Source organism: Lutra lutra, chromosome 12 (assembly GCF_902655055.1).
Source record: "Lutra lutra chromosome 12, mLutLut1.2, whole genome shotgun sequence".
Lineage (NCBI taxonomy): Eukaryota > Metazoa > Chordata > Mammalia > Carnivora > Mustelidae > Lutra > Lutra lutra.
The window spans coordinates 79,015,484-79,028,385 of NC_062289.1; the positions used below are offsets into that span (position 1 = coordinate 79,015,484).

Sequence of the window (12,902 nt, forward strand, 5' to 3'; positions counted from 1 at the left end):
CAGCCTGCTAAAGTGAAGGTAGTCTAATATAAGCCCAACTCTGGGATTATGTCATCAGAGTAGATGATAACAGAAGCTTTGGGGGCACATATAAGGAACCCTGAAATTAATGAAGGTGGGGGATTTGTCAAAGTATTCTCAGCAACTGTTTGCTGGGAGAAAATATTTCTAACACTTGAGCAGGCCACGGATGTTGGAGGGCTGTTCATTACCGCAGCGTAGCCTAGTCTATCCCGACTGATGCATATTCCAAGGCCCACTGATGTCGAAGCCTTCATTCATTTGCTATTTCTGCAGATTTCTGAGTAGCTGCTTCGCCTCAACACTGTGCAGGGTGCTTAGAACACAACACAGAATGTAAGAGGCAGGGTCCCCATCCCCTGGGAGCTGGTGGTCTGCTGGGGGGACTGTGGTAAGTTGAGGCACTGGCCTGCCTGATTTGTGGTTCCTTGCTGCTAGTCGAGGTCTCTGGACACCCAGGTGGTTGGGCCCCCTCCCAGCTTGGTTCTTCTTAGCTGTATGCATGGGGCCATTCTTTGATGCTGTGACTTCTTAGTGCCATGGTTTCTGGCTGTTGGAGACCTCACTGTTATTGTGATGCATGTAAAACCCCAAACCACAGGAAACTCTGCGGCCAGCTGGACGCCTTCCTCTGACTTCATCATCCTTTAATTTTCTTACATTTCTACCTTCTGTCTCTCCAAATGGACTTACTTCTGTAAAGGGAGCAGGAAGCTTAATCTGGAATCCCTGCTTTTTCTCCCAGGGTTACAACCCCACAGCTGATTTCCTCTCCGTCATACGTCTCCCAAGGATTCTTTGGTGGGAGAGACTCACACGTGGAGGCAAAGAAGGTTATGTCCTATAACACTACCCATTGTCAAGACACAACTTTTACCAGTGGCTCAGAAAGCCACGTTCTTTCCATCGGCGTGACTCATTATGACAGACATGCCTTGTGCCGAACAGTTCCCCTTTGGAGATTGAATTACCATCCTATTCAGCTGACACAAAGCAGTTCCTGGCCGGCTCGGGCAGCCCATGAATAAGTAAACAGTCTACAAGCTTGATGCTGAGCGCAAGGCTTGGAGACGCAGCGGGACTGGCATACGGGGGGGACAGGAAGCCGTCTAGGTGGCCCTAGCTACTGCGTCCTCCCCGCTAGTGGGTCGACCCCTGGCATCGTGTAAGTACCACCGCGGGGTGTGGGGAAGAGTCTGACAGGTTCACGAGATGGGGCTCAGACACCAAAGCAGAAAGCCAGCCTTCTGGAGGCCCCAGCTGGAGACGGGGTACCCTCATGGATTGAAAGATGGACGGGGTGGGTATTTGGAAACCTCGAAGTTCGTGATAAGCTCTGGTCCTAATGCTGCTGGGTCTTAACTGTAGTTTTGATGACTGTGACGTTTCGTTTGGAACCTGTCCCCAGGCCAGTTTCAGGCTAGGAGGGATCCTCCCCAAGGCTCTGTCCCTGCTCAGCGCGGAAGGCAGAGGAGTCTCACTGGTCGCGAGGCTGGGCGTCCTACCGTGTGTCCTCGAAACCTCACTCCGGAGGGAGATCAGTTCCCCTCAAACCTGGGTCCGTTTCCACTTGGCTAGCCATCCCATAATGGGCATTAAAAGCAGGACATTTTCAAAGTTACATTGTAACTTTGGAAATTTTCACTCCGGCTATTGTAACTTTGGAAATTTTCACTCCGGCTTTGTATTTGAATCTGGGGAAGCGTCTTCCACTTCTCCCAGGCCAGCTAATGAGACAAGGTTTAGCATCGCAAAGCCTTTAGATAATGAATGTAATTAGCTAATGGACATAATTGCGGCATTTTCAGTCTGTAGACATCAGATTTTCATTGAAACGATAAATGTGAAAATGTCAGCAGGCTCACACTGGTCGTAAGGCTGGTGGATTCCTTTTCATCTTTTCTGTGTAGGGAGACCCTTGGAGTAAGTGGTTGAAGTGAACTGAGTTTATTCCCAACGTTAAGCAGTAAGAACTGGGTCTTGCCTCGTGCTGGAAGGATTTCTCCTGGACTCCGTGATGAATGTGTTTGTGGAACAGAGTTTGTGGGCAGAGTTCCGTGTTGCTTGGGATTTGAGGAGTCAGCTGTAAAATGTGCATCCATAAATCACTGCTTTTCTTTCTCTATCTGCCCGAACGGCGCTGTTAATTAAAACTTTATATGAAGTGATAGCCGAGCTCCCCATTCAGTTTCGCTTCAGCATTGTTAGGCTTGGTTATACACTATTCCTCCAAGGCATTATCTGGCTGGACCACGTTTGAATTAATAATAACCATTCTGCACATGTAAGCAGATAGGGCAGTTCTTCATGCTTTAGAATCAGGAACACGTTATCTAGTCAGCTCGCTGAGGTGCAGACACAGTGGAACCGTCTAGTCCCTTTGATGGGGGCAGAAGAAAGGCCAGAGAGCGGGGGGTGCGGGGCAGTTGAAGAAGTGGTGTCCCAGGGCCGGGGAAGACCAACGGAGAAAGAGGTGGTTTTACTTCTTCTGTGCCAAGAGCACCAAAATTTGCTAAATGCACAGAGGCTAGGGATTCTTGTCCTACCTGACAGTTTTTTTCTTTTTTATAGAACTAGGAAACAACCTTGTAACGTGGGAATTATTATGCTTTTCCATATTCTTCTCCTTATGTCATCCATAACTATATCTTTGCGAGAACACAATTCCTTGCAGGGACAAGACGGGTAGATGGGTGGCTGTAAAGCCTCTGGTGATTTGTATCAAAAGGACATAGTTGCTCTGCTGGGTGAGGCTCTCACTGGTGGTCTCTGCTTTGACTCACTTTCCATTTGACCCATTTGATTGTGTGTCAAGACATCCCCGTGCCTCTCACTCCTTGCTGCAGTCATTCCCACAGTGCAGGAGGTGGACCGAAAATGTCGCACCAGATGATTTTAGGGGGCGTATAGACATTTTGTAGAAAGACCTTACTCGATGACTGTTTGTTTCATGTACCTTAGTGAAAAGACACAGCATGTGCAGTGAGTTAATGTAATAGTGTAAGGTTTCCTTTGAAACAGGGTTCATACATGAGGAATTCAGTGAATTCCCAAAGTAGACAGGAGCATGCTTTTTTTTTTTTCCTTAAGCTCCAACTGCGTGTTAAAATTTAAAGTGCATGTGCACAATTTAAAAAGTTAACAATGGGGGCACCTGGGTGGCTCAGTGGGTTGAACCTCTGCCTTCGGCTCAGGTCGTGATCTCAGGGTCCTGGGATTGAGCCCGCATTGGGCTCTCTGCTCAGTGGGGAGCCTGCTTCCCCCTCACTCTCTGCCTGTCTCTGCCTACTTGTGATCTCTCTGTCAAATAAATAAATAAAATCTTAAAAAAAAAAAAAAGTTAACAATGGTTAACAGTATATAACACCAGCCATTTCCTACCTGGTCAACTTTTCACTGCCCAGTTTCTTCACTCTACTTTTACTACGTCTATTAATTTCTTCTTTAAATTGCCTCAGCAATCCTAAATAACATGCCTGTGCTGCTGTTCTGGACTGGTCCATTTTTGTAGGTCAGAAATACCACTTTCTGTTATGGTGGGTAAGTGGGTCTTGAGTGGGGCGATTTTGTCCCCAGGGGTCATGTCTGAGATATTTTTATTTGTCGCAGCTTGGGGTGGGCGTTATGCTCCTGGCTTTTGGTTGCTACTAGCAGGGATGCTGCTACATGCCGTACAGTGTGCAGGACAGCTCCCACACCAAAAAACTATCTTGCCCAAATATCTGTAGTGTGGAGACTCAGAAGTCTTGTGGTAGATGAAGATTTAGTTCTTTTAGGCCCCACCCCCAACCTACACACGCAGTTAAATTGCTACTTTCATTAAAACGATAATGAGAGTTTACCTTGTTCTTATGTACATATTGTTAACTAGAACCAGTTAGTGACTGATTGCATTTCTTTCCTTGCATGGCTTTTACTTTTCCTGGAGTTATCAATTGCCTCATTTTTAATTGTGCCATTTGCAATCCACATACTGAAAATTCTTTCCCAATTCTTGGACATAGCAAGGACTTTCCTGGAGTCTCCTTTTCACATGATACTTCACCTGTAAAACTTCTTTCTTCTTGCTCCAAATCGATTACTCGAGATCTGAGGCTCAACTGTCACCCTGGAGTTTCTCTTTGTCACTGTGTAGTAGGATCTACTGTTCCTTAGATGCCGTGGCTTTTCTTTTCAGTTTTACTGCAGCATATCCTCCAGTAATTCCCCAAGAAAGAATACACTGGAAGCAGATTTTATGATCCTTCACATGTATGGCAGTATCTCTCCTTTGTCCTCCCACTTGATCAACTGCTTTTGGGGTATGGAATCTTAAATTGGAAATAATGTTCAATCGGATTTTTAAAAGGCATTCTGCTGGCTTCCAAGATTGCTGCTGAGAAGTTTGATGCCCTAACGTACTTTTGTTCCTTTTAAAAATTCCGACTTTTTTTTTTTTAACTAGAAGTGTTTAAGATCTTTTCTTTATCATTTATCTTCTCAAATCTCATGATGCTCTTTGGTATGGTTTCTTTTCATCCATTTCATAGTCCCCTCATGAAATCCTTGAATATATAAATTTTTCTTATATATTTCCTACAACTTTTGTACATTTTCTCTTTTGGGAAATCTTAGTAAAATTGGACCTCCTGGATTAATCTTTAAAATCTTTATTTTGTTTTATATTTTCTATCACATTAGGAGATTTCCTTAACCTTATCTTCCACATCTGCCATTTAAATCAAATTCCATTTTGCGACCTTCTTTCTCATCTACAAGAATCCTTTTTGTCTTTCATTGTTCCCTTCGTAGCATCTTGTTCTCTTTCTGTTTGTAAAGTTTTGTTAGGTTGGCTGCACTATCTCCTTTATTTTTAAGTACATAGATTATAATCTTCCATGGTGGAAGTTTTTTTTTAATGTGGTAAGTCATCTTTGGTTGGTATTTGGTTTTGGAGGAAGGTCTAGATGGCTTGGTGGCTGCCAAGGGAGCTTCTTCATGGTGGGCTCACTCCAGGGTAATTGCAGGGAACTGAACATTTTGGGGCGGAGGTTCCTAATGTCATTATATGAAGGCCTTTGCTTGTGATTATTATTTTCTACCAAAAAGAAATTTCCAGGCTCCTGCCTAGTTTGAAGGTCACGGGGAGAAGTGCTCACCTCCCTACATTATGCATGTGGTCTGGGGAAGGGTCTACACAGGCAGATGCTCATTATGGTGCCCCACTGCTCTGAGCTCCACCTGCTGCCCTGTGTCCCGACTCTCTCATTCACTGCCTCAGGAAATAAGACTCCAATGTCCTGTCTAGACATCTTCCCTCCATATCTCGTCTGCACATCATTCTAAATCTTATTAAGTCTAGCTTGAATAAAGTTATACTTGCATGGTTTGGCCTCCCCCGTCAGACTGTGGGTCCTGGAAAGGCTCACTCTTATTTTTGTTTGAGTCTAACAATTGCCAGGAACTTGGTAGGTACTCAGAAAATGGTTGCCGTATTGAAATAAATTGAATTTTGCTCATACAGACTGTTTTCCAGTTCCAAATTCCCAGTTGAAGCCCAGATTGCTTCCAAGTGTTCTTCCCCCACTCATGTAGTTACTCTGGACACTGGACACTTACAAAGTAATGGATGAAACCTAAGATAATGCAGCTTATTTTATCCTGTGATTCTCCAAAGTTTAAAAACATCTGGGCAACAAAACAAGAGAGAAGTAAAAGAACTTCTGGTATTTTGATTTCCTATGTCAATTGAAGGTCTCCCGAAATATAGAAATTTCTAATTTTTGAATATTTGGTGGCGAGATGGGAATTTCTTGAGAGTTTGCTATAAGCAAACTCATTGCTATAAGTTCATTGGTTTTTACCTTGATGTTTATTCATTAGTTTGCCTTATGGTAACACTTGTAATCCACGGGCATCTGTCATATTTATCTAATTAAGGATATATTTAGAGCAAGCCTGGACGATTCGTGGTCTCCATTGTGTCCCTTGTTGCCACCAGCAATGACATGTCACTTACACAAGGAGGGATAATTAGTCTTCCCACAATTTTCCTTGGCACATTCGGGAGCTTGGAATTTTACTCAAAGCATCACAAAAGCTTTGTGTCAGGGTGTGTATGTATTTTTGCTTTGCTCTACAGCAGGAAATTTGGTTGAAGGCAAAGAAAAGTGTCAGGCTGGGAAGGCTCTGTGTTAAGTCTCAGCTCTGTCACTTATTAGCCCTCTCAGTGTTATGAACTGGCAGGTGGTAGCCTGTTGCCTGACCTGCCCTGTGTCTGAGGCATAGAGGAAGCCGAAGGAGGCAGAAGAGCCAACTAACAAGCCATTCTTTTGTGATAGAGGACCATATGCCTTTTTTTTTTCTTTTTACAGTTTAGAAATGACTCATCATACCTGAAACCTTGGGGTCCAGAAGACGCACTTGATCAGACCCAACCTTTGGAAGACCCACTCGGCCATTTTCCACTTGGTGTCCCGAGACTAGGAACCCAGCGGTAGAACTCTGGGGTGAGTTGTCCTTTCTTTCTTCTGAGGTTCTACCCCCTGTGCCGCCAGGGGCTGTATCCATATCTTCCTTGTGTAATCATTCCTTCAAGATGTTTATCAACGCCAGCTCTGCCTCGGTTGGCTGGGGAGGGCTGAATGGTGAATGAAACAACCGTGTGCACTCTGTGGAGATACCAGCGTCCCAAGGGAATGCCAGTGCAAAGGTCCAGGGGCGAGAAAGAGCTGAATGCATGGGAAGTTGTTGTCCGGATACAGACCGGGGAGAGGAGGTCATTCATGTCCTTACAGGCTGTGGATAAGGATTTTAGGTCTTAAGTCCGGGCAGTGGACGGATAGCAGTGCAGATTTTAGATAAAGGAGTGACAGGATCAAATTTGCCTTCTACAATAATTACACCTTGTAGCCTGGATGAGCAGCTGTAGTGCCTTGGACCAGTGTTTGTGGTGGAGATGAAGGACATTGGAAAACTTCTAGATGCATTGGGGCAGTAGGCTTTGCCAGTTGTGATGGGTTGGACAGGAAGAAGTGTGAGAAGGGGTGACAAGCTGGCTTTCGGTCGCGGGCAGAGACAACATGGTGGAGGGGGAGGCACCGTTTCCTCAGATGAGAAAGACTGAAAAAGAATCAGGTTTATGGGTAAGATTTGGACTCAGTTTTGCCCTGATGCTCAGTTTTCAGTTTGAGTCACATCTAAACACGGGAAGATTAGCAGATGGCCAAGGCCGGGGTTCAGGAGAGAAATCTGGGCTGGCTAGCTCATTCCTTTATTCTCCGGTGTGAGGGTTCTCATGTGGAGGCATGGTCTAAACACAGGGCAGGGAAGCACATCGTGTGATCATGAGATGACTTTGGGGGTGAGATTAATAGCTGCTGCTTTCTGCAAAAGGCTTTCATGTGCTAAGTGGCTGCCCAGGCAGTCGTTGCCATGGTTGTTAGTCAAGCATTTTGAGCATGAAGCAGAAGGTAACCAGCTGAACCTTTTTAGTGCCACTGTCTAAGCTTGGTTTTGGGGTTGGTCCTGATAAAATAATGGGTCTAAGTCTCACATTCCAGTAAACAGGGTGGTAAGGATGGCGGTGATGATGGACATGGTTATATGGGGGGTGATGGTGGCGGTAATGGTGTTGATGCTGGTGGTGGTAATCATGATGCTGGTGATGCTGGTGGTGATGGTGGTGGCAGTGATGGTGATGATGGTGGTGGTGATGGTGGTGATGCTGGTGATGGTGATCATGATGGTGGTGATGGTCATGGTGATCATGATGCTGGTGATGCTGGTGGTGATGGTGATGGTGGTGGCGGTGATGGTGGTGGCAGTGATGGTGATGATGATGGTGGTGATGGTGGTGGTGATGGTGGTGATGATGATGGTGGTGATACTGGTGATGGCGGTGATGGTGGTGATGGTGGTGGAAATCAGAGTGATCATGGTTGGGTGGTGATGATGGTGGCAGGAATGGACTCAGCTGGTATGTATTCATTAGACTTGAGTTCACACCCAGTCCCCTGATTTCTATTTTATGTGTTCATTTTCCTGGCAGGAGGCAGAAAGAGTCTGTGTGTGAAACTCAGCTGTTTCAGATTTAGGATATGTACTTGGTAACCATTTGTTCTCATTACTACAGAGCCAAAAACATTTCGTCATTCAGTTAGTAAATGCAGGGCCCTGGGAGATGGGAATACGCCTAGAAAACACTCCCAAACCTTCTCTCTTTCATTATTATGGGTATAACCGTGTCTGTTTTTACAGTGGATGTCATTTATAACGAGAGATGTTTATCTGCGTGCCCTCGACAGACAAATTGTGTCATTAGGAACACTTTCTCTTTTCTCTCGTGTCTGAACTGAGTGACGCGCATCATTACTGGTGCGTAATTCTTTCAAGTTCATTTATTCTGGGTGCCCTCCGGTGCCCAGATGTTACTCGGCTCTCTTAGGGGTAATAGGCAGGTTATTTTAAGAGCTTAATACTTTCTTGGATGTTTTTTTTTTTTGGTCGTCCTGGGGTTGAAAGCTCCAGAAAGGAGTGATACACGTGTGTGTGGATCTTTCCTGTATTCAGAATGGGCTGATCTTTTCTATTTTTTCTGACGGATTGTTGGCTGCTCGGGATTGCGGATGCACCGTTAAGTTATTGCGTTTAAATTTAGCTCTTGTTCTCACTTTGGAAGGGAATGGAATGTTTGAATTATTTCACTGTGAAGGGAGAGCAATTAGAAAATAGGTCCTCATGGCTTTTCGAAACAGGAGGTCTAGCCAGTGAGTCTCAGCGGGGGCTGTGTATTTGACTCAGGGGATGAGGCTCACTGAGAGGTCCCTCGGCCTGAAGGAAGTGAAAAGGACCTTAAATACGCCTTAAAGACCGCAGGGTTTAGGCTCTCCGAGGGCAGCATTTTGCCTATAAATCTGCAGTGATCTTTATTCTCAACACCACTACATCCTTCCCTCCAGATGGGGTTGGGTCCCCTCTTTGTAAATAAATCATTAAAATAAACACGGAGTCACGTGTCACAGAGGTGTGTCAAGGCAAGAAGCTCAAACCCATATAGATCTGTGGGCAATCACTGTGCACGACTGTATGTTCTCTCCCGAATTTGCAGATTCCCCCCTCCCCCAGATGTACACACGTGCACACACAGACACACTGTCTTGGTATGTGGATGTGTCTGCACACACAGCGTGGGGTCTGTGTGGTGTGTGTCTAAGCACGTGCAGACTCTGCCTGAGACTCTTACAATGAGTGTGTCACTGCTCAAGCAGTAAATGAATACATTCGATTTGTAAAAACCCGAGTGTCTTTACTCTCTCCCTTTCACTGAGCTAGCCACTGACAACAGTTAGGTCCTTCTGGATCCCGTTCTACATATTAATATGTGTGTGTGTGTGTGTGTGTGTGTGTGTGTGTGTGTGCAGCTGCGGAAATTCGATCATAATATATGTGCTTCAAAGAAAACCATATGGATTTTTCTGCAGATTAGTATTTTTCTGGGTTTGGACTATTTTTCCGAGATCTTTCCATGTTAGCGTATTAGTAGACTACCTCATGCTGTAGAGAGTTTTGCATGTTATCCAGTGGTAACTCTAGAACACAGTGTCTTGGCTTGGTCCTTCCAGAACAAACCCAACCTAGGGATTCAGGTCAGACTGGCTTATCTGCTCGGGGATGCCGGGAAACTTGGGAGCACGGTGGGGAAGCCGGGCAGTGAAGGGAGGAAGTCAGGGCAGGCCAGGCCATCCAGCTGTGTCCACTGCGGGCCGTGGGGCTCCTCCGTCCTGTGGGGACACTCCTGGAGACAGCAGGACACATCATGGACTCACCCTACCCGAGGGAGGGGGTCTGGGGTGTTTAGGCACCGCCGACACCCTGCTGCTCTGGGCTGGGCCGTCTTCCAGGTGCGTACCCGCTCTCAGGTCTTGCTCGCCCACAGGCATCGGCGGTGAACAGTTTTTCCGTGTGTGCGGATGCACCGGAAGGGGCTCTGGGTGGTCGGCCTGGCTGCTGAGCGTCCAACAGCGCTCACTGTTAACACGCACCTATTTATCGAACTATTGATGGCCCGTTAACCAGCCGTGAGGCTAACTACGTTTAAGGACGACCCACAGTGGGCGCCTGGGTGGCTCAGTGGGTTAAGCATCTGCCTTCGGCTCAGGTCATGATCTCAGGATCCTGGGATCGAGCCCCGCATCAGGCTCTCTGCTCAGCAGGGAGCCTGCTTCCTCCTCTCTCTGCCTGCCTCTCTGCCTGCTTGTGATCTCTCTCTGTCAGATAAATAAATAAAGTCTTAAAAAAAAAAAAAAGGACGACCCACAGTGCCACAGTGACATCTTCATCCATCCTTACCCGCATGCACGTTATTCCAGAACATCTGCAAGTGTGCGTATATTTGTACGGGCACAGAAATGGATAGAAAAGTTAAAATTTAAAAAAGCCAACTCTGTGTTTGATTTCGTTATAACCCGCTTTTTATTTTTTATTTTATTTCATTTTTAATTTTTATTTATTTATATATTTTTAAAAGATTTTTCTTTATTTTTTCGATAGACAGAGATCACAAGTAGGCAGAGAGGCAGGCAGAGAGAGAGAGGAGGAAGCAGGCTCCCCGCTGAGCAGAGAGCCCGAGGCGGGGCTCGATCCCGGGACCCTGAGATCATGACCTGAGCCGAAGGCAGAGGCTTAACCCACTGAGCCACCCAGGTGCCCCTATTTTTTAATTTTTTCAAGGTAAGAGTTGATAGTATTTAAAAAATTAACATATAATGTATTATGTGCCCCAGGCGTACAGGTCTGTGAATCATCAGGCTTACACAATTGCACAGCACTCACCATAGCACATACCCTCCCCGCTGTCCATCACCCAGACAGCCCATCCCTCTCCTGCTTCCTCCCATCTAGCAACCCTCAGTTTGTTTCCTGAGATTAAGAGTCTCTTGTGGTTTGTCTTTCTCCCTGGTCCCATCTTGTTTCATTTTTCCTTCCCTTCCCCGCCACGACTCCCCACCCTGCCTCTCAGATTCCTCACATCGGGGAGATCATATGATAATTGTCTTTCTGTCATTGACTTATTTCGCTCAGCATAATACCCTCTAGTTCCATCCATATTGTTGCAAATGGCAAGATTTCATTTTTTGATGGCTGCATAGGATTCTATGTATATATACCACATCTTCTTTATCCATTAATCTGTTGGTGGACGTCTGAGCTCTTTCCATAGTTTGGCTCTCATGGACATTGCTGCTATGAACGTTGGGGTGCACGTGCCCCTTTGGATCACTACATTTGTATCTTTGGTGTAAATACCCAGTAGTGCAATTGCCGGGTCGTGAGGTAACTCTATTGTCAAAGTTTTTCCTTATTTATTTGAGAGAATGAGAGGGCCAGCAGGTGGAGGGGCAGAGGGAGAGAGAGACTCTCCGGCAGGTCCCCTGATACAGGCAGAGCCTCACACGGGGCTTGATCTCATGACCCCGAAGTCACGAGCTGAACTAAGATCGTGAGTTGGTCACTTTACTGATAGTGCCAGCCCAGGGCCCCATAATCTGCTTTTTAAAGTCAGCCATGCATCATGAGTCCGCCTGGTTGCAGGGACCGCTCCTTATTCGTGTTTGGGCCAGTGGTCTAATCTCCTGACTTTGCACATCGTAGGCGTTCAGTCAATATTTGTTGAGGCCAGGAGTCACTGACGCAGGGAGGAAATGACAGCCTTATCTTGGAAGTTTGGCCCAAACCATCTGCTCTTGAGCTACATCTCAGATAAGTTATATCGCTCCTTCCTCCCGGGGTTGGCAGGTGAGAACTGTTAATCCCAGCCGGGAGCTCTTGGAACAGCCTGTGGGGTCGGAGAGGGAGCGAATCCCTCTTCTCTGCTTCTGTGGAGAATTTCGTCCAGATGGGCCTGGGATGGACTGCTGAACTGTGACTGTTGGGCTGGTGATGGCAATACGGAAATCCAGCAGCATTTCTGGAATCTTCTACAGGTTACAGAATAGACAAAAACAGCCAACGAGACCCAGATACAGTCATATATTTACTTGGGGGAAAAAAGGAATTACGTATTAGAAAAAATTTAACTATCACTTAACCAGTGATTTCATGGTGGCAATATAAAGCTTCCTTTTTCAGTGTCTTTTTTTTTTTTTAGATTTTATTTATTTATTTGACAGAGAGAGCACAAGTAAGCAGAGTGGCAGGCAGAGGGAGAGAGAGAGAGAGAAGCAGGCTCCCTGATGAGCAGAGAGCCTGACATGGGACTCAATCCCTGGACCTTGAGATCATGACCTGAGCCGAAGGCAGATGCTTAACCCACTGAGCCACTCAGGCGCCACTTGCAGTGTCTTTCTATCCGTAAAACACTCCTGCTTGTTTACGGAAGAAGAGTAAGTTAATAGTTGGCACACAGAGGTGGTAAAACTCGTGAGGTTTGGGGAAACCAAGGCAGCCACAGCCTTGTGAGCTGCAAGCAACCCCCATGCCTAGGACCGTGGCTGAGACAACCCCCAGATATCGCTGGCCCTCAGGTTCCGGGGCCTCGCTTACAGGACAGACTGTCTCGGCATAATGTCGTTTGTGTGGAAACGTCTCGTTACAATGGCTCTTAATGTCATTACCCTTCATGACTAACACAGTTATGTATTTTAAATTCCATTTTCTTTCGTTCTTTCTTTCTTTTTTTTTAAATAGACAACACAAAATGGAACGGGCTCTGTTGATATCTAAATCTTGGTGCCCCTCTCAGGGCACGCAGGTGGTGCCGGTGGGCCATTCACACACACAGCCCATGCAGTAACGGTCCTTGGCTGGCCCACCAGGGCAAGGGAGAGCAAAAGGGAGTGCAAATGTGATTGGCAGGGGCTTCAGGAACTGCTGTGAAGCTTGCACTTTCAGATCTGGCATAT

At 46.1% G+C, this 12,902-nt stretch overlaps 1 protein-coding gene across 3 annotated transcripts in view; it reads left to right on the forward strand.

Annotated features, from left to right (window-relative positions):
• The window catches only part of RIMBP2 (RIMS binding protein 2), a 206,437-nt gene that overhangs the window by 38,777 nt on the left and 154,758 nt on the right, over positions 1-12,902 (forward strand). For 2 of the 3 annotated variants that reach the window (XM_047697843.1, XM_047697846.1), the window contains exon 2: positions 6,375-6,509. The gene's annotated coding sequence lies outside the window, so the exon portion shown is untranslated. Of the gene's footprint in view, positions 1-1,118; positions 1,187-6,374; positions 6,510-12,902 lie in introns of those variants that run through there. The other variant, XM_047697845.1, reaches the window with a different exon arrangement.